Genomic DNA, 23,108 nt, shown 5'->3' with positions numbered 1-23,108 from the left:
TCACTTTGCTAGCCACTCTTTAGCAAAGTCTGTGTCCTGGAAAACTCTGGTACCAAGATGAATCAAACCCTTATTGTTTTCCATACAAAGTTCTGAAAGTATTTACACATTTGGCCCCTGTTCCTTCCAGCATCCACAGTGACTGGTACTGGTTGGTATGTTTTTTCCCTAGATCATTTTTATTGCCAGTGTCCGCTGTTGCTGGAAGACTTTCCAGGATCCTGAATGCATATGGCTTTTGATGGAAAAATGTCTCCCTTGGCACCTCCTCGTAGGAACCACATATATCAAAACCCAGCTCCCAGACCACCTTCCAGCCAAACATTCATAAATGTCCAGGAGGGAAAGAAGTTATGCAGGAAGAGTATATCTCTTAATAAAATCTTGAAAGAGTTTCCATTTCATTTCTCATAAATCCTCCGTAAGTGAGTGTCGTACAATACTTTCTTAAGAGGCAAAATTGCCTCCAAATCTTTTCCTGGATCACAACTACAGAATCATTTGTACCCATCCAACACATCATGATCCATCGTTGGCTTGACAGGAGGAGACATGATTTTTTATTTCATTTATTATATTATTATTCAAGCTCGTTTTTAACAAATAGGCTTTCACTGAACACAGCTTCTTCTTAATATAAGAGTCTAATAAAGTTTAGCATAAATCTCACAACTTCCCTTTGTAGGAGAACTTGTTTTAGGAGCCTCAGCTCTACATTTTTATACTCTAGAAAGAGGCAGGAATTTGGGGGAGTTGGCATAGCATTGTGGGTAAGAATGTAAACTCTGGAATTAAGTAGACCCAGGTTCAGATCCCAACGTCTCTGTGTGACTTAGAGCAAGGAACTTAACGCTCTGAGCATATTTTGTTCCCTCACCTACAGGATGGGATAGTAAGAGATCACTGCAAAAATTAAAAAGGATAGAGAACTAAAAGCATAACGGAGTCCCTGGTACATCATATACACTCACTAAATTGTATTATGTCCTCATACCATCTAATTTAATAGCAGCCTCAGGCCCTTCTATTTAATTATTGTAAGAGTCGCTATTTTTTGAGCACCTACTATAGGCTATGAAAGGCCAAGCACTTTATGGGAATTATCTCATTAAATGTATTCAGTAACTCTGTAAGATAGGTGTTATTATCACTGCCATTTCACAAGTGGGGAAACTGAGAGACAGAGATGTTAAGTCCCTTATACAGGTCATATGGCTGGCGAGCAGGAGAATCGCAGGACCCTCTAATGCCAGCTCTGTGCTGTAGGGAAAGTCGGAGCAGTGAGGCTGTCCAAAGCTCCTCTGTTAAAAATGGAGCCAGAAAGACCACCTTATGACACTTTGTGACCCCCTCCACCCCCCGGGGCCATGCAGCATGTCTCAGACATCGGAGCTGGGGCTTGGTCACTACACAGAGCAGCCCCTGGAAGGTCATTTCGTGATCCAGTGAAACACTGAAAAGTGCCTGGAATTTTGACTTGGCCAAATCTGCACTCAGATGGGCTAACGAGGTAGATGACCTTGCTCAACTGTTTGAAGTGTTCTGGCCACCAGTTTCTTTATGGAGAAAGGAATGGTAACTGGCTCTTGGGGATGTTCTGGGACGGTGGGCGATACTGTGTAGCAGTTTAAGCCTGCAGCTTCTGGAATCTGACTTCCTGAGGCTCACCCTGGACCACACATTAGCAGCTTGGGGGCCTGAAGAGGTTTCTAGATCTTTCTCAGCCTCCATTACTTCAGCAATACTATGACTCTTACTGCTACTAAAGAATCAATGTCATCATTACAGTAATTTTGACAGAATAAATATGATTGAAATGAGGGTCAGGAACATATTAAGCCTCTTTTCCTTATGTGAAGAATTCTTCATTATGCCCCAGTTGCATGTTATCAGTCAAGGAATTTAATTTAACCAGCCAAAGCACATCATTAGTTACATTAGTTAGCTATTAGTAGCCCTAAATGACAAATATTAGTTCATCCAAGGCTCCTGCATCACATTTGGCAGCCTCAGTTATGTGCTAGGAGTGCCAGTGGCTGGTGATGCAGAAGAACTGGCCTTTGGGTCCATGAGTTCTGGTGCAGTCCCCCAAGTGAAGCATTTTGAGATTCAGCCTATAATACTTATTAGAGAAACAAGATAATACTTATTAGAGAAACAAGAGCCTTATATTTATTCTTTCTGCAAACTTTCTCTGTAAAGGACCAGATAATATATGTTTTAGGTTTTGTGGACCAAGAGTCAATGTTGTCAACTCTCGGAATAGCTGTTCTCACCGAAGGGCCACCACTCGGCTGAACAAAAACCGGCAGCAGGCTGGATGGAGTGGGTGGATGTAGTTTGCCAACCCCCGTCTCATAGTGTGCTGGTTGAGAGCATGCACTCTGGAGACAGACCACCCAGGTATGTAGTCTACATTTGTTAATTTGTAGCCAGGTGACTCTGGGCAAGCTATTTAAACTCTCTGTGCCTTGATTTCTTCACCTGTAGAAAGGGACTAAAGACGTCCTGGGAATGGTGGGGGGTTAAATGACTCAACACCTGTATAGCACTTAGAGCAATGTATTTCATGCAATATTTCTTCTTACTGTTATTATCATCCTCCAGTTTTTCCTGTTCTCCCAGTTTTGCAAACACATCTAGCATCAGTCATTCCTCACCTTGTAGCATTCAGTTTCTCTATGGTCTTGTGACTGAGTCTTTCTATATGTTCCTCTTTTATTCTCTTGCATCAGAAACACCTGGGAAGCTTGTTACAAATGCAGATCCCTGGGTCTTGCCCCAGGCTTGCTGAACCATGCTTTCTGGATGTGGGTCCTGGGGATGAGCATTTAATATGCTTCATTGGCGGTTGTTCTTCCCATAAAGTTTAGGGTTCACTGCCCTCAGAGTTCCCCACATCCTCCTTCTGATCAAGATTCCAGGCTGGAAGATGAATGAAAAGGAGGAACACCAACCACGGAGTTAACCTTAACTCCGATCCATTGGAAGGCTTGCCTGAGGATCAAAATCCTGTGGTTGAATACACACTTTCCAACTTCCTTCAAGACCAGGAGGGAAAGAAGTAACTCATTTTTGAAAAAAACCAAGCACTGTCACTGTCCAGACTGTGGTTGGACCAAGGAGAGCTAACTCCATGCAGAAAACGAACTCAGTTGAACCTTGTGGATTTGGAAATGCGTATGAGAAGCCGGCCTTATAGTGGCCCAGGACTTCCTCCAGAACAGTAGGTTTGGGAGACACACAAGCCCCTCTGGATTTCCAGAACCTCCACAATGAAAAGCAAGTATACCCCAGGAAGCATCTGTTCGGGGAAATGCCCTCAGGGTTTTACTTTTCCTTAGTGCAACAGTTGTCATTTGTTTTTCAATTTCTGCAATAAAGTAAACACATGGGGGTAGATGACTAGTTCCTGTTTTTCTAAGGTAAAAACTTCAAAAAAGCAGCAATTTGTATAAAATGAAATTTAAAAGCACTCTTCTATCCTTGATCTCTCTCACCAAAGATAACCCTAATTATTATTTTCTTCTGTGTCTTTCTAGAAATGTCTTAAGCATATGCACAGAAATTTTGCTGGATGTTTTTGCTAGAAATACATTTTGCTTACACTAATAGAGTCGCACAGTATTTACGTTAGGCAACTAGCTCTTTTGACTTAAATTATATTCTGGGCCAAATGTCTGCTTTTAATTCCAAATATCCACTTCTATCATTTTATCCTTTCCAATATAAGCATTTCCTTCTCATTCCATTCTGTAATGTCATTCCCTATATTGCTTAGAAATTAAACTAATGGATGTCTTATCATCATCCAAGTAAGGATGGTTGCCTATAGGTAGAGATATATTTCTTAAATCACAACAAATGCACAGGCAAGGCTCTCTGCCCTCTCTAAATCAGTCTGATGTTTCCCTGGGCTTTATTGGCAAACACCATATTGCTTCCCATCACTATTTCCCTCTTGCTTTAGGGACAGCTTCCAGAATAGGTGATGTGCTATCAAACCAAAAGGAGACAACGTGCTGACTTAGAGATACACCCAGGCACCTTGTCACCTGTGGGCTTCCCAGCTTACATTCGGCAGTTCATAATGAGATTTGAACATCTATGCAGGGTAGCAAAATATTGTTTTGCTCACAAAATCAACTCCATCCTAAATGCCACCACTCATTTGGGAGTCAGTAAAGCTGATCATCTCCAACTGAGATAAGAAGACTTCAGGGAACTGAAAACAAGCAAATGGAATCTGAATTTATAAAGAGAGAGAGAGAGAAGAAAAGAAAAGAAAAGAAAAGAAAAGAAAAGAAAAGAAAAGAAAAGAAAAGAAAAAAAAGAAGAGGTAAGGAAAGGGAAAGAAAGGAAAGAAAGAAAGAAAGAAGAAAGAAAGAAAGAAAGAAAGAAAGAAAGAAAGAAAGAAAGAAAAAGAAAGAAAGAAAAAGAAAGAAGAAAAGAAACTAAGAAAGGAGAGAGAAAGAGAGCAAAGAAAATGCAGATACCTCAACCATGGACAAGAGGCCTGCTGTATCTTATCAGAAAAAATTGAAAGTGGGTAAGCAAGATGAAACCTTGGGAGTACTGAGTAAAAAAGGAACCAGCATGAAGTCACTGAGTCGACGCCATTCTTTGATGCCCCCATAACCACATTCCCTTTTTTGGTGCTGTTGCCAGAATGGCAAACCAGGAAAATGGCATAAACATAAGGGATCAGGAGTTCAGCAAAGGGTTTCACAAAATCCTTTATAAGTATAGGATGATATTTCCTTTAGCTTAGCTTGTTCTCAGAATGCCTGACTGGCCATAGGTCATTAGTGGTGCACCTCAAGATTTTCTGAGTTGCTTATGGGACCAAGTGGATGACATACCCTCATGGAGAAGGCTACTGAGAATTCTACTCCTAGGTAGGGATGAAATAGCATCTGAAGTAGGCTGAAGCAATGGACTGTTCATTACAAGACGTGTGTTGGAGCTGTTATAAACAAGCAAAAATAAGCAAGGATCATTGTCAATGGTGGCAAGGCACGGAGACTTAGGGAGAAAGGAAAGAACAGGACAGAGCTCTTCTGTGTCAGTCAGGTGGTGTGGCAGAGACAATTTCCCTAGTGTCTTTGATCTCCTTGTGTCCGAACTTGGTGTGAACTTCAAAGAGAAAAAAGGAAAACCACCAGATACTATAGAAGTAACACTATGCAGGCTCCTTAGGAATAGAATCTGTTCAAAAGAAGGAACAGATTTTAAAAAAAGGATTCTCATGGATTTTCAAAACTCTTTCACAAAGAACATCCACACAACTGGACCCCAGAGAGCCAAGTGGGACTTTAGTACCTTCTGAAAATTCGACCTCTTGTCTCTCTTGAAATAATGCCTCTGTGAATGAGAAGGTGAGTGATGGAGTCATTCATTCAATCAACTCACCACATACTATGTACCCTGGACCCAGCCTGGTGATTTGTGCCGGGCAGATAAGAATGTGTAAGACATCTCTTAACTGAAAGCATCTCACAGCCGAGATGCTGTTTCCCAAGAAACAGTGCACAAATAATTTAAATCAGAGTTACCTGAATGCTTGTGTTAAAAATGCCGATTTCTGGAACTCACCCTTGATTTGCTAAATCTATACTTTAACAAGTCCCTTGGTCACAGCTATGAACACAAGGGCTAACAATCACTGCTCTAAAGGAGGCATGTAAGAAGAATCTGGCTCTAAGTGTGAGAGTGAGTGTCCATACATGGAGGTGGGTGAAGAATGTATGTGTGCATTGTAAGGTCATGAGGACATGTGGTGAGAATCCAGGCATCTGCGAATACATGTGGTGAGAGTGGATGCCTGGCAGTGAGCACAGTTATACATTGTGCTCAATTACCTAGTCAGAGGAGAACAAAGGACCTTGCCCTGAGTTTCTGAAACTGATAATGGCTCCCGCTCTATCCAGAGCAAGTTTGAGGATGAGAGGGATGAAGTAACCTGTCTTTACAATTTCATCTGTGATCCATGGGATAGAAAAGAAGGGAACATTTTTGAGAGTGTCAGTGTATTGTAGCAGCAATAGCAGTTTTCAGAGGCATGTGGATCTGGCCTTGCATTTGGACTGTAATGCTTACCACCTGTGGGGTCTTGCTCAAGAAGCATGCTCATGGAGCCTCAATGTCCCCGTTGGAAGAATGGGGGTAGCAACACCAATACTTTGGGGAACTGTAACTCTGACATCTCAGTGTGTGATGTAGTCCTGATGGCTACATTCAGAAGTGCAATCCAGCAGGGGAATACTGTTCCCAGAGTCTTGGGCACAAACTCACAAATTCACAGTGCAGGTCCTTCCTGAGATGAAAAACTGACTTTTACTCATCCCTTACAAGAGTGATCCATCAAATCTTGGATTTCCTTAAGAAATGCCATGCTCCCTGTTAGTGTTTGAGGAGAAACTGGACCGTGGAGATGCAAGTCCCACCTGCCAGCAGTAGCAGGTGGGATTTCGGGCATCTGTCATCTCCCCACATCAGGATGCCACAGTGTTGAGACCCTGGAACTTGCTAGTGTCCCAGTGTCTTATTTATGGGCCGAGTCATGACAACATGCCTGGTTTCCACAGCAGAGCCTCATTCTTGCCCGCCAGCACCACGAAGGATAGCTCTTAGGAGTCAATCAGAAGTTGCCAGGAGAAGGTCATACACACAAATGTGGGTTTACATCCAGCTCCCCTCCCCAGTGAATGTGCCACATCAGGTTGGAAGAGATGTGGTCCTCACCACAGGACCTTTCCCAAATGCACCCCAGAACAGGATGGGGCCTGCGTTCAGCTCTCCTTACCATGTTCCAACGGCTTCCTACCTACCAGGTTGCCATATGTTCAGGATCATTCTATTGCCAGATGTATGTCAAAGTTTTCCTTTTTAAAATGTAATTTTCCCCAGAATTTATTGGCATCCTACAATGCTGCTTCTTGGCTGCAGAAGCGGCTTTTCTGCCATTAGGGCCCAAAATAGAAACCACACGCAACCTTGACAGTAATCATGACCAAGGAGAGAGAACGCACATCTATTTATAAGGCACCTGAAGGTGAGTTCTCATTTGTGCTACTGCTTTAAAGATAAGGTCAACAAAGCTGGCAATATCAGCTTTATTGACTGTGTAACCTCATTAAAAATGGATACAATCACAAATATATGATAGACCCCAAAACACTAGATACTATGGGTCAAGTTTATTACTTTGAGTTTTAATGAATTGAAGATATTCATAAATGAGAGTCTTGTTCAGAAGTCTCATATTTTGTTCTTTGTCTTATCCTTCATTTTATGCTATTGATGTCACCTGCAGGGTGAGCTCTTAGCATCTCATAACTTTCTGTATGGGACAGTATCCAGATATCAGTTCATCGGGGTGACTGTGCTGCACAGATAGATAGTAGAAGGACTCTCAGCAATTTTATTCAACAAAAGCACCGACACGTGTTTTTGGCATCCAGAAAGCACTTCTTGGAATGGAAATCGCATTCATGTTTAAAATTTCATACTTATTTTCACTTGAAGAGTTTGGACAAGTAATCAGCATTTTTGTCTTACTTTAACATCCTGGAAATTGGAATGGCAGCCTCAAGGGACCCAACGGGTAACAACAGTCAGCTCAGCTAGGAGGACAAGAGTGTCCATAAATCCCAGGATACTAATGTTCACCTCCACCTCACTGCTTCTCAAAGCTGACTCTTATTTCCTTTCTGCTATCAGCCTGAGGTTGCTGCATTCCTGAGTTGTTGCTACCTGGCTTAGTTGTTCAAGTGGTTTTGGAAGGGAAAACATGCTGCCTATTCAAAAAAATATATACTGCTGGGGCCTCGGGTAGCCACTGGAAAATGTACTCTCCTGAGACTCTATTAATGCCAAACTTGAGTGCATTTAAGGAAGAACACATATACAGGGACATTCTGGACTTTGAGATAACGTCAGCCCTGTTCACACTTAGACTGTCTCTGCTGAGGATCTTGCTGGAGACTAATTCGGGGGCTCTAGAGCAGGGTCTGGCTGCCAGCTGGTGTTGAGATAGAGTTTTCCCTCCTGAGTAATCAATTATCGTTTCCCAAGACGAGCCTGTGGAATGTTGCCAGCACAGTGGGTTGCAGAATCTCGGAGCTGGAACTCCTTCCCAGACGCAGAGGTCGCCGCGTACGTGTCTGGTGGTAATGAAACAGAGTCAGGGAGAAGAAACAGTGGCTACTGAAAGTAGGTCTTATGCAAGGAAAAGTTCTAGAACACGGAAAAATGGTATTACACACATAAGTTGTTGTCAGCTGAGTGATGCTGAAGATCACAGACAGATTTCTAGGGACTCTGGAAAGAAGAGATATTATGTATAATCTGCTCCAATTCCCTAATTAACAGACGACAGCTTTGGTGGAGAAACTCCAGTGGGTAAAACACTACATCACTGCAGAAAAATGCAAAGGTAGCAACCCCAAATCTTTCCTCAAGGAATTGACAGTAACCTTCTAGAATAACATTCTAAGAAACTATAGCGGATTAACAAATAATAAGGAGCCAAGGTGCTACATGATCATGACAATCACTTTTCTTCTTTTTTGACCACTTACCATGGGTCAAGTATTACTTTGTTAACACTTTGTGCATATAATTTCCATTACAGTTAACCCCTAAACACTCAGGGGTGAGGTGCACCAACCCTCCCCAGTGCAGTCAAAAATCTACATATAACTTTTGACTCCCCCAAAACTTAACTATTAATAGCCTACTATTGCCCATAAGCCTTACCAATAATATAAAGTCGGTTAACACAAACTCTGTGTGTTATGTATATTATATACTGTATTCTTACAATAAAATAAGCTGGAAAGGAGATGTTATTTAAAAAGTTGTAAGGAAAATCCATGTACGGGACTGTACCATGTTTACTGAAAAAAAAAAAAGTCCATGAGTAAGGGAGTCCACACAGTTCAAACCCATGTTGCTCAAGGGTCAACTATAATTACTTTTGTAAAAGGTTCATTTAAAAAATATTTAAAAAACAGATAGACTCTAAAAATCAGAAGTAATAAAAAAATTCACAATGAACAAAACCTCAACATTTTTAAAAAGACAGAATCAGTATCGATTTTCTTTCCCCTTTTCCTCAGGCTCCAGTCTGGTGTGATGCAGAACTGGTTCAGGGCACTGGTTAGAAGACTTTCCAAAGCTCACAAGTCCGTAAGTGAATTTGGCCTAAGAGATTTGACTTTCCAGCTTGAACTTTTTAACCACTGCTCTCCAAGTGGGAAGGTCAGATGTCTAGCCCTGCTGATGTGGGTCCTGGGCAGGAGCTGTCAGGGGAAGCCTGTCTTGCCCAAATCTGCAAGTGGGTTAAGACAGAGCAGATGTGCAAAGTTAGGAGAAAAGTGGCAACAGCCAAGTCCCACCCACTGACAAGGAAAATCCAGCTGGCCTTGGGGAAGCCAGTTGTAAAACATCAAAATGGCCATTGTGGGGAGCAGAACAGCAGCTGAGGACACAAATGGGAGTCAGGACTGGACACATCCCTGGGTTAAGCAAGGGCTTCTAGAAATCCCAAGAAAAATGATGTGCAGAGGAGCAAGCAGTTCCATGAAAAGCCCAAGGTTGGAGTAGATGGGCATCTTGGACCACAGAGTCTTGGCTCAAAATCACTCCAGATCGGCAATCATAAAACCAGGCCTTGAACTTAACAGCCACACCGAGCTTTCCTGCTCCAGAGGAAGGGTAACTACCTTATTCACTTACATAATTCTGCCCACACCTCTGCCCCCACAAATATGTGACCCCTGGAATGGGACAGGGTGTGTTGATAGCCCTTGGGGACAGGGTGGACTCTGGCCTATAAACACAGAATGATTCCTTTCTGCTAAGCCTTTGAAAGTTTGGTCAGGGCATTTCACTAATTGAGACTCCTTTACCTTCATTTCCTTTTGTGTTTATAGGCCCTAATCATCCATTGGTGCTCAACCAATAGTACTTGTCTTCAGAGGGGTCAATGTTACTGCTCTGAGTACAACGGACAGACCCAGCAAGGGGTTGCAGGTAGAGAGGGAGGGCTGGAGATGGATTTCCAAACGAGGAAATATGGGATTTCACTTACAAACTAATGGAATGCAAGAGCTGTTGGAATTCCATATGAGAGAACACCCAAGGAGCCCCTCCCGAGTGTCCTCACATTACTGCCTGTCGTAATATTCAGATTAACACAAGAGATGTTCCCCCTGATACCCCGGTAATCTAAAAAACATGTCATTGTGATTTCAAGGGGGAACCCCATAATAGGCCTGGAGATATGAGGCTCTGATTTTCACCAGTCTGCGGACCTTCACAAAATAAGTGACTTCAATGAGGAGTATCCCCTTTTATTTTGCATCACCAGACTTCACAGCCCTCAACACCACACGAAGCACTGAGGCCCTTCTCTCTCTCTTTCTCTCTCTGGCTCTGCCTCCCACACGAAAAAGCTTAGGCATGAAGCCAGCTCACTTGCTTGGCTATTGGCACCTTGAAATGGAAATAAATCCCCAATCTTCTGATTTATTATTTCCTGTTCTTCAAAGAGAGGGGCAGGCAGCAATGCCTGAAGTATTTAGGCAGTTAGTCACTGTAAAAATCCATCTCTTGTCTCACCCCCAATTCAGGGGAATAATATTTTTTTTTCCTGAGTTACATAAGGCATGATAGAAAGCATTTCTGAACCCTCCCTGCCTTAGGACTGATTTCTTGCGGTAAATCTCTCGAAAAATCTTTCACCATTTCTATAATAAGTGCCCAGGCTCACAGCAGGAACAAGCTCTAGTTCTCTCGTGTGTTAACTTTGCCACCACTTCCTCTCCTTCCGTCATCCTCTGTCTTCAATTCTAATGCAGGTCCATCCAAACCATGGGTACAACTGTACGTGGGTGTGTGCTATCCTTACATCCTGAGAACTTTCTACATTAAAGCTCAATGTTAAATCAAAAACAAAAATGCCATGGGACTAAAGGTGACCTGGACAACTTCGCAATTGACCAAAGGACTGACATCATTACCAATGAGAATCTCCCAAACACAGACCCTGCCTGAACAAGGCAGGTGGTAATGACAGTAATCTCTTGGGGTTTTATCCATATCTGTGTTCGTGTGTAAGTACAGGTTATCACTAAATGACCAAGAGAAGCATGTAAGATCTAAGACCAGTTGGCACATCTGTAACTGAGCCCTGTTTAAGGCTGTGGGATGGAGGATGATCATTTGATAAGGCCAAAGTGGTCTTTGTTCTTTGGGTAAATGTGTGATAGCTCTTGGCTTCCACCATTTGCTGGGTGGGAAGCATGGCCCATCAGGCTGCAACAGTAGGAATGGCTAACACTGGGCCCAAGCATCCTCTTCACTGCCCTTTCTCTTCTCCAGTTGGGCCCTTAAGTAATTCTGTACTCCTGCTCAGCTTTGAATTCACCTATTTCCCATCAGCTCATCTCTTGACTTGAACTCCGTCTCCAGACTTCAGAACCCAAAGTCAAAATTCCAGGCTGGTGGCTCACAGCTTAACTAATTTTCTGCCCTTCATCTCTTAATATGAGAAACTTACAATTGCCATTTTGGCTATCTGCTCTGGCCTTGACTAAGATATGCTTCTTGCTTCCTAGAATGCCAATTTTGGTCTTAGCGACCCAGTTGTCCCTCATCTATGGCTATTCAACTTATAATTACCCATTTGTCTTAACAAACATTAGGACAAGTTAAAGCAGACCCTACAGTACACATGCACACACACACATTAACTCTTAATCATAAATGGAACCCATCTGGACAGGGACAGGCCGGGGCATATGACTGACCTGTGTGAATCCAGAGGTGCAGGCTCCAGGTTTGTGAGCCAAAGTCTTTTAACCCTGGCAGTGGGATATTCAACTGTAGGCTTATGGTTCATTTTTGCCTCTAAGTCTGGGGCCAAATTCCAATGTTACTGAGACCCTGGGTTACCATCTGAACTTGATTCAAGTTCAAGTCCCTCTTGAACCTCTCTCTTCCTGCTCTTTGAAATCAGTCTCCTAAGAGGTGATGTTCACCTACTTCCTGACCTCTAACCCTGAAGGACAGTTTGAGATTCCAGGTATACTCCATTATACTCATTAGACTTCTGCCAGTAGCCTGGCTGCCTTCCTGGAAGCCCCACACCCTATATTGACTTTCCACTTCTGAGCTTGCATATTACCAGTGTGGTTCTAGACCTGCTGAGGGCCAGTAATTATCAAGAAGTGACTTCTCTCAATGGACACCAAGGCTCCTTCCACATTTTGGCTATTGTGGATATTGCTGCTATAAACAGTGGGGTGCAGGTGTCTTGGCTTTTCACTGCATCTGTATCTTTGATTGAAAGATGAATGGATAAAGAAGATGTGGTCTATGTATACAAGGGAATATTACTCAGCCATTAGAAACGATGAATACCCACCATTTGCCTCGATGTGGACGGAACTGGAGGGTATTATGCTGAGTGAAGTAAGTCAATCGGAAAAGGACAATCATTATATGGTTTCACTCATACAGGGAGTGTAAAAAATAGTGAAAGGTAATAAAGGGGAAATGAGAGAAAATGAGTGGGAAATATCAGAGAGGGAGACAGAACATGAGAGACTCCTAACTCTGGGAAACGAACAAGGGGTAGTGAAAAGGGAGGTGGGCGGGGGGACAGGGTGACTGGGTGATGGGCACTGAGGGGGGCACTGGATTGATGAGATGAGCACTGGGTGTTATACTATATGTTGGCAAATCAAACTCCAATTTAAAAATATACAAAATAAAAGAAGTGACTTCTCTATGGTTGGTGGAGGAAGATTCACATGTTCTCGGTCATGAAACAAAGAGAGAGAAAAAAGAAGATATATTGGCTATTCCTCCTTCCCTCTTATCATCTCTGTCCCTACCTTCCTTCCTCCTTTTTTTCCCTTCCTTTATTCCTTTGTATTCAATAAACATAGCATGTTAACTATATACTTTGTAAGAATTTGCAAATCTGATTGGAAAGAACTTCTATGTACCCAAATTTTTGTCTTAAACATGCACACACACACACACATAGTGAGACAAACGGTCAAAGGGAATATAACATTAAGCACCAAAATGAACAATACAAACAGAAACAGATCCTATAGTTGATAGAGAGGAAAGCAAAGTAGCATCAATATTTATTAAAATAAATATAACATGAGTAATACCACTTATTAGTTATAGAGTATTTCCATATCCATATAAGACAAGATATTTCTCAATAGCAATCATTCCTCAGAGAGTTTCAGTTCACCGTATGGTGGCTGTGCCCATGATGTGTGGATGTGTGTGTGTAAATGCTAGTGGAATTTGCTTTAAGAATTCTCTAAAACTCACATCTCTATGAGATAGGAATCATCCTTAATCCGCCAATGAGGAAACCAGGGCTTAGAGCAATGAAATAACTTTTATAGCTAGAAAGTGGCAGGGCTGAGCGTGTTTGCCTACTCTGAGGGTGCAGGGTGCAGTAAGACTTGAGGGTAAGCGGGAAGCCATCGCTGGAAGTTTACGAATGCTGGGATGGAGAATCTGAGCTTGAATCAAAGGCAATAGGAAGCCCTAGAAAGTGTTTGGTGGAGACTCGACTTCATGGCTTCAGTTTTTAAGAGGATTAATTCAGTCCAAAGAGCTAGATGCACCAGGGATGGAGAGGAAAAAAAATTTGAGCAGCTGACAGATGACATTCATTCTATCACTATGATCCTCTCGAGAGCTTCACCATCCCCATAATTTAGAAACAGAGCACATGACCTGAGTGACCTGTCCTGAAACATCCTCTGCAGAGGCATTTCCAGGAGAACTTTGTTGTTGTTTTTGTCAGTTTGTTTGCCTTTAAATCGATGTCCTAAAGAGGTTCCTTCCTGCAGATTTTAACTACTAAAGTACGTAATACCACTCCAGAATTTTTCAAAAAGAAAGAAAAGATATTTATCAAAGTAAAATATTAGTTCCCTCTGATCTCACTTTATGTCTGAGGAACCAGTATGAGGCAAGGGACTCTGTTCGAACAGAATGAAACATGCTCAAAATTTCACCAACGGAAGAAGGCATTTTGCCAGGAGCTGCTAATGATTGAGATGGCTTAGCATTTGTTATCTGATGGAGAGAGTTCCAGAGAAGATTTCAACAAAGCTGTGGGAACGCTTTCTTTCTGCTCAGGCTATTTGCTAGGCTATAGGGTGAGGTGGCAAAGGACATACAATGAGTGGGTTTTTCTCCATGGATGCTGAGGCCTTTCCCAGAAATGTTAAGTCCAGTGGTTTCTCCAAGACAAGGAAACACGGAATTCAGGGATGGATCAGGGTACAGACTAATCTATAAAATCAGTACCCCATGAGGGTCAGAAGCTGAAACCATTTATTTATAATTAGAGATGCAGTGGGCTATGTGACTTGAAATTTCATGATTCAATGTTCTTAGTGAAAACGTTCAATAATAATTGAGAAAACAATCAAAAGCTTGTGCAAGAAATATTTGAATTTATAACAGGTGTCCTCCTCTCAAGCAAGACCAATGCAGGCCTTCTAATAAGTCACCACTATGAAGACTAAAATTAAACATAACCTTCAGACACTTCCTGCGGGCCCCCTCTGTCACTAGAATTGATCCTATTTAGGGCAAGAGGTCCAGAGGCTAGGGTGGGGCCCAGGAAGGCTGGTCTGACTTCTCTGGACTTCCTATCAGGACTGACCTCTGAAAAGTGTGCCCCCTGGGATTCCAGAGTCTGGAAACAAATATAACTGATATTACCTGCAACAAGGAGAATTAGAGACCAATGCAATGTTTACTTTTAGAAAGCATTTGGGGACTTTTAACTAAAATTTTCATTGAAAACAAGAAATATGAAAGCACGCATATAATATGATGCTAAATGGGGTGGGGGCAGGGAGTCAGGATGTCTATCTCCTGATTTCAAATATAGAAGAAAGTAGACAGGACCAGGATAGAATTTGCAAAAATGAAGACAGTTAATTTAGGGCTAAGACATTTAAGACGTTAGGAGGAAATGATTTATCTACTGTCATTATGCATTGCTGTTTTTTGATTTTACATTTCTAAAAGTGGATCAAAAAAACCATCCATTCTATAGAATTGAGTTAATCCTCAGTAGATAGGTTCTGAGAGAGCTGGGTGTGATCTTCAGCCATTCCCATTCCCCCAAATTTGTTATGAAGAATAAGTAAATTAACAATATACAGCAATTAGCACCTTTTGGCACCAAGTAGGCCACCTTGTTGTTTTCATTGTCATTACTCTTCTCAAGAGCCCAAGGGGATATATCTATTAAGCTTTTCTACCTGACTTGGTGTCCCCAGAGGTAGTCAGCTTCACAGCTAAGATCTCCCCGTTCATTATGAAAATCCCACCCTAGTTTATATAAGCCTACCCAGTGAACTTTGACAAACCTGATCAAACCTGATCCTGTTGCTGCATGTATGACAGGATATAGGTAATACAAAGTGTCTTATTGAATGGCACTGAATGTATTAAAAAAGGAGAAAACGTGCATAAGTTGCCCACCTTTGCCACTGCCACATTAGTTAAAAAAGTATCTGAAGGTACTTTCTATGTTCACTGACATCTGTGACATTTGCTGTTCTGGAGATCCATAGGACCAAAGCTAAGGGACATTTGCCACCTTCATTTGATGTTTCTTGCAGGGGATTTTTCCTATGTCAAAAAAGTCCTCAGTGGAAAGTCCAGCTTCATTGGTAAGCATCCTCCATGCACCCCGGACCTTACACTCTAGGAAGGAGCTATAAAATTAAGTATTTTGTTCTCCCTCACCCTCTCCAGAAGCCAAGTGTTCCAAGAAAGACTGTTAGCAACCAGGAGCAGTTAGAGCACAGTCTGTTTTGGAATAGAGTTTCCTGGTGCTTGGGATTGCCTCAGCAGGGGCTGGAGTCCATTCAAGATCCACAAAGAAGCAAAAGCCCAGGATCTCCCCAAGCCTTTCCCTCATTAAGGTACACTTAGGATGCTGTAAGTGCATTCAATTGGTACCTTGATTCTGATGGTCCATACGGGAATCCGCAGTGTGGGCTTCAAAACAGAAGCCTCATCAACCTTTCATGAACACACCATTATTGATCATGATTGCATCAGATGGGCCCTAAGACCAACTGTTGCTGTGTTTGTTACACATTTCAACACCTCTGAACTCAAGAGTACAGAGAAGCCAGGCAGCTGACAGACAAATGCACTTCTGCTGCCTGTACATGACCATTCACATTTTCAGAACGTGTGTCAGTGGCTGGAGGAAAATCCCAAGGACAAGAGTTGATCCCTCTTTTAAGAAATGTTTCTCCAGCAATATATTTGAAAGCCTAGAAGACAAGATTGTGTGAGAAAAACCTGAGCAACAGATTCTGAGCCAGAGAATGATTCACAAGACTCAGACTTGAGTATAAAATGCTTTAGAATACCTTAAACAATTCATTGGGCAATTATTTCCCTTTTTACATGTGCACAGGCATGACATATGACAAAAATCTATATCTAAATAACTCCAAAAAGCGTACTTAGACTGAATAAGAATTTTGCTTCAAAAAATAATAATTACCTAGTTTAAAAACAAGAAAAACTGTTTTTAGAATAAAGTCTATTCTATTATTCACCTAAGGGAATATAGCCTGTTCTCAGGCCTAAGGGCTACATAGGTCAATGGTATGAAAACAAAATAAAACAAAACAATGTGTACATTGCATGTGGTTAAATATCCAGAAGACATCCAATTAGCCAATACAGTGGTCTTCCCATAAACAGCCCTACAACTGACTGTGATTCCATGGTCTGATGAGTTTTCTACCTGATTGAGAGTAGCAACGCCTCTGAAATTAATTTTGGAGCAACACAATTGGAATAAACCACTTATAAAAATCCACTAAAAATGCACGACTCAAAAAAAAGGAAATAAGAAAATAGCACACTTATTGAACATGTGCTAGGCATTTTGTATGTATTAGCTCATTCAATCCTCACAAGGAACCTGTGAGGCAGATATCAATCTCTGTAAATTACAGATGAAAAAATTGACCAGAATAATTTTCTACTTGCACCAAGTTGCACAACTGGTAAAGGACAAATATGGGGTTTGAACTCCAAACACTATGTTCTTTATTATATATTCTTAATACAAAGTATTGAATTATCCCTTAATCAATCTACGCCAAGAATCATCCCACACACAAACACACAAACTAAATTGTGAAACCCACAAACGAAGAGCAAGTAATGAAATGTTTATATAAGTCAAAAGAAATATTGAGCCAAGTAATCACTTATTTCATCAGCAAATGCATTAAAACATAAAATGATTGATGATGATGTAAAAGAAAGTGATCAGCGGACCTCAAGATCTTGACATTGTGTGATACATGAGCCATGCTTGTTATGGAAAGTCCTGAAATTGTTTAACCTGTGTGAGTGAGGGGTGGGAGGTCATGCTTTTTAGGTTGGTGACAAATTTTTCTATTTAAGAGAAAAAACACCTCCATATATGCTGTACTCTCCTCCTCGACATAAGCTCAAGGTTCATGAGGAAGGAAACACTTTCATAGTGTGTTCATTTAACCTCAGTGAGAATGCAGCCTGATCATAAGTTCTCAGAACTTGAAATAAGTTTTCGGTACAATGGCTCCCATTTGAAACACCAGGTACAATGGCTCCATCATGAGAAGCTGATCTCAATTTCACTGTTAGATCCAGCAGGCAAGAGAAAGAGTTTGAATAGAGAAATCACTCTAATAAGTGATGCTATTTTAAGAGAAATATTAAAAATACTCAGCTTTGATGGCCTTCAACAAGGAAACATGAAACTAGAAAAAGTGAAATTATTAGTACAGCAAAGGTAAGGATATGACCAACCTTATATGCATCAATGTTATATGAAGGAATACAAATCATATTTTTTATAAATATTGATGCTGGGATTGAAATCCAGACTTCCTAGGCCCACGTCACCCCTGTCACAACAGACTGGCTCTCTGGAACACTGAAGAACCTTCTTTTGCAGATGAGCCAAGCCAATAGTTTACTATATTGAATAATTAAAAAGAAAATATAACAAACTCAGGCTTTGTTTAGACTGCTGTAAACCAAAAGAAAAGATCAAATCTATAAAGGAGAAAAAGTGACATAGAGCTAGGTGGATGCCCGCAACTGAAGTTATCTGGGAAATAGCTGAGTAGACCCAGAGATAGATCCATGACACCAGGATCTTATTTGATAGTTTCAGGTATAAACAAACTTGTGCAGATAGATTCTCTAGGAAGGAAGTTGTAAAGAACTAGGCAGAGGGTCAGGGGATGGTTAAGTGGGCCTGGTATCAAGAAATTCAGAAGGGAAATGGAAGGCTGGCCAGGGAACATATTCAGAAATCCAACTGTAGGGCTTGGCCAAAACACACACACACACACACACACACACACACACACACACACAAAAAACAAAAAACCAGGAATACTTTGGAAAAAGTCTGAGATAAGCCCACACATTTGCTTCCAGGCCAGTGGCAGGTAGATTCATTCTAAGCCTCTAGGTGCAAAGATATGCACCCTGTTGACCTGAGGTTGTAATAAAGGGCCTCAGCTGTTCCAAGTGAGATGTTGTTGGGCTATAATGAATTAAGTTATCCTAAACTTAATGCACCCCTCTGCCTTTTTGTCCTTGGCTGATCTCTGGTCTTGGAGGGATTGGGGGAAGACTGGTATTGGGGGAAGACCATACAATGTAAAAGCAGAATGGAGGATGGCTGATGCCCATGCCTTATGCTTGAAAGAGGAAAGGAGACTTCTTTTACCATCAGATTCCTGCCACAGATATGCTAGTTCTGGAATGTCGTTCTCTCTTTGGGTTATTGTCACTTTCCAAAGATCTCATCTATGTTTTATCTAGCTATTACTCTATGCATCTCTCTTCCTATCAGATCTATCTTGCAACAATTTCTGAGAAGGATGACTACTTTTGCCAACATATATGGTTCTCAGCTTCCATAGAAACAATTTATCACATGAGAAGAAATGGAAACGTAAGTTTTTAAAATAGAAGAGGAATCAGTTTGAAAGCATGAAAATACAAATGAGAGAGAGAGGAGAGACAGAGGGAGAGGGAGAGGAAGAGGAGGAGGGAGCAGGAAGAGAGAGAGAGAGAGAAAGAGGGAGAGAGACAGAGAGAGAGAGACAGAAACAGAGACAGAGACAGAGAGAGGGCTATGTTATTTGGCCATATGGAGGAGATGCAGGAAGAGTGGAAAAATAGTACAGCTTCTGTCCCTTTCAGCATGGCTGTTATGGGCCAGGCATGATGCCAACTGCTTTCTATGTAGCATCACATGGACAACCCCCTGAAGTAGTTGTGGTTTTCTTTATTTCAAAGATGAGAGACATGATCTGAAAATTGAAGACTAGTTACTCAGTGAATGAGAAACAGATAAAGTTCTCACCAAGTTCTGTTTTCACTGTTCCAAAACCCTTTCCCTCTCCTCTGTGTTGATCTCTTTCCAAAACATCCCCAAAGACTCACCCTGCCTTATAGAATCACACTTGACAGCTCTGAAAGAAAAGTATGATCCCTACAGCCCAACCCTCCCATTCTACAGATGGGAGGCCAAGGAAGTCTTACGAGCTGCATATATACTGAGCAAGGCCCAAAGCTGGGCAAGAAACCAAACCTTCTCTTCACTTCCACTCTAGAGTATTCTTGCTGGGTCTCAAGGGAAGTGTCAAGACCAGAACTGAAGAAGACTTGCAGCCCCTCCCTGGGTTTTTCATGGCCTCCTCCTGCTATATATGCACACATTAGAGGGTCCACTTTGAGAATACTGCATCCAAACATTTTCTAAGCTCTTTTGTTTTGTTAAAAAATAACACTGCACTCATTTGTAGAAAACTATTATTTTCTATTTTGTTTTACATCGGTCTTTAGCAATATTGGATAAATATTGAATTTACACAAAACAAACAAATAGTGACAACAGTAACCAAAGAAACCATTTGGCTAACTTCTGCTTCTGTTGGCTCCTTGCTTTTAAGTTTGTGTTTGCTCTACCCCAACAGTATTCTTAAACTCAAAAAAAATCGTTTTTTTTTTCAACTTGAAAAGTTTGCTCATAAGTTCTCTGAATATGTTTACTGGGAAAAAATTTTAAATCATTGTTCAGGTGTCATTCATGTCAATCATTTTTCTGCAACAGCAGGAGAGTAGAAATAATTGCAATCATGCGCCTTGTACTTGAAGGATGTAAGGCAGAAAAAAAAAAAAAGATTATTTCAATAAGAGTCTGTAAGTGCCCAGCATTTCCAAAGACCATTTTCTGCCCATCTAGTTCTCCAGAAACACCAGTGACTATTCCTTTAACAATGTTTCCAATTATACAACACCCACATTCCTAGTAATCACTCCCTCCCATCCTCACCATAAGCGTACCCACACAATCGCACTCATTGCTCATTTCACCAACTCTCTCCTCATGCCAGATACCGAGCCTGGCAGAAGTATCATGCTGAATTAAAAGAGTTTGAAGCAGCTTCAAAGCCAATCCCGTGCCAGATCTGAACTGTGTTAAAGCCAATGGGTCACGTGGGATAACTTGCCATGACTACATGGCATGTGAAAGGTCATTCCTGATAACTTCCTCCCCACATAAGTCTTGGCCCATACAAACTGCAAGGTCCTTGAGAAGAAATCAACAAGGTGGACAAAAAAAAAAAAAATAGCTAAGAGGTGGATGGGTTTTATTGAGTCTTTGTCCCATGTCCAACAAGCTACTTCTACCCATCTAAAAGAATGAGCTCAAAACTTGTGTTGAAGGACCCTGTCATCTACCATAGCACTTAGAGCTGTAAAACCTATCTGACTACTAAATCATTTTATTGGTAAGCATTATGTCCACCTAGAGTAGAAGAGCTCACACCCTTTCCCTTTTTCTCCATCTCTTTCATGTACCCAAGAACTTTCTGAGTACCAAGAAGCTCAAAGTCTTTGTCTGATTGCACTATCCATGCAAGAGAAGTGCTTTGTGGTGTCTTAGCAGGAATTGGGGAGGATTGGTATTAGACTTTGCATCGGGGCTCATTTTTATGTTGTATGATGCTGGCTGCAAGGGGATTTCTTTTTTTTTTTTTTTTTAAGATTTTATTTATTTATTTATTTATTTATTTATTTATTTATTTATGGGAGACACAGATATATAGAGACAGGCAGAGACACAGATAGAGGAGAAGCAGGCTCCATGCAGGAAGCCTGATGTGGGACTTGATCCCAGGACTCCAGGATCATGCTCTGGGCCAAAGGCAGATGCCACAGCGCTGAGCCACCCAAGGGTCCCCAGGGGATTTCAATAATCAGAACCTGTTACTTCTCTAACAGGACCAAGTAGAAGCCAATGATTTTTCACATACGTTAATAAAAACAATTTTCACAACACGCTATTGTATAATTGAAGAAATTGCCTCAGAGATCTTACGAAGGCTTACAGAAAGTTTAATCATCTACTTGTCTGATGTTTATTATAAACATGAGGGTGCTCCACCTCTTTCCCTCTTCAAGGAAAGACTTCCTGTCCAGCTCCATAGGATGCAGGCAACAGAGAGCTTCCTACTCTCTGCTTCTTCAGCATTGGCTCTACTTCAGGAAGCTGCATTGCCCTATGTGTCCCTTTTCCCAGGGCAGCCTGAATCCAGGGACTGGGCAAGGCCAGAAAATAAACACTTGGCCATTTTTGGTCCAACATCTTACACACTGATGGACAATACTCACTCCAGAGCTCTCTGCCGGATTGCCCAAGGCTTTGACAAGTTTACATGGTGGTTTGATTTCTACCTCTGCCCAATCCTGCTTTCCCCCTCTTGTTTCACAGGTGTCACTCTCTACTAAACATCCTGCATCCCAACCTCTATCCTGATGTCTGCTTCTAGGTGACCAATGGCTGACACCCACACAGCTGTTCAATCTTTCTCTTTATCCAGATCCAGCCAAGACTTTAGTATTCAGCTGCCTGACAAGGAGCATACAAGCAGCGCATAGGTGAATCATTATCACATCAGCTGCAGTTGGTGCTATCCTAGTTCCAGTGCCCCAGACCCATGGGTGCAGGCTTCTATCTCAGAAAATGAAAGCCAGCTTTTCTCCCAAGTTTTCAGGGACTCTAGCTTATTGTATCCATGGTTTCTAAACTCAGGTTGTCTCAGAATGGATTTGCCAATATCAACTGAAAGATGGTGTTGATGATGGTCATTATCTTTTATTGGGTCTCAAGCAAATGCCTGTTGAAAACTGTCCAGAGAACTTAGCAGTTCAATGTGGTCATACACCTACAATACACTTTTGCAATTAAGCATAACAACCTCCTGTCTGTGGGTCTGACAGGACACCGTATGAGTGAAACCACACACATTCTATCCACCACCATTGGTTTTATCCCTTGCTTTGATGTTTGCCAAATGGCTACTAATAGACAGACTCGATCCTTTACTGAATAGATCTCCACATGTCTCCTTTACCTTCTAGATGAACTGGTCTTTTAATGGCAGATGTTCTTTGAATATTCCCTATGTGTGTACTCTTGAAATACTTAGTCCAGGCCTTGTTCCCTGTCCTGTGACAGGAAAATATCAAATCTATAATAGGAAGTTTCCAGTAAATGGCTCTGGTTGCCTAGTAACCAAGAAGGTCTAGCCCTAGAGATAAAAATCGGCAAAAACTGGTCCAGATTGTAACTCTGGATGTAATGTTTGTATTTACTGCATGTTTGTTGATAACCTGGACTCAGGTCCCCTTGTCTTCTCAACAATAATATAATCCCTCAGGGATAAATGCCTCCTAAGTTGTTTTCTGTAGCTCACTTTTTCCCCCACAGATAGAATATAGCTGAGTATCATTCCCTATTTTCAAGTTTACTAATAACTACTATCCAATAATTTATTCATTCATTGTTTCATTTCTTTAACAAATATTACTTTATAGACAATGTATGTCCTCCAGTGGAGTTCTCTTAATTAAGCTCCCTTCCATAGGATTCTCATGCCATGCCCTCCCATGAAATTTCCACATCAGACTCAATAGATGTTTAACTTTCAATT

Source organism: Vulpes vulpes, chromosome 14 (genome assembly GCF_048418805.1).
Source record: "Vulpes vulpes isolate BD-2025 chromosome 14, VulVul3, whole genome shotgun sequence".
Taxonomy (NCBI): domain Eukaryota; kingdom Metazoa; phylum Chordata; class Mammalia; order Carnivora; family Canidae; genus Vulpes; species Vulpes vulpes.
Note: the sequence above shows the minus strand (reverse complement) of the source record.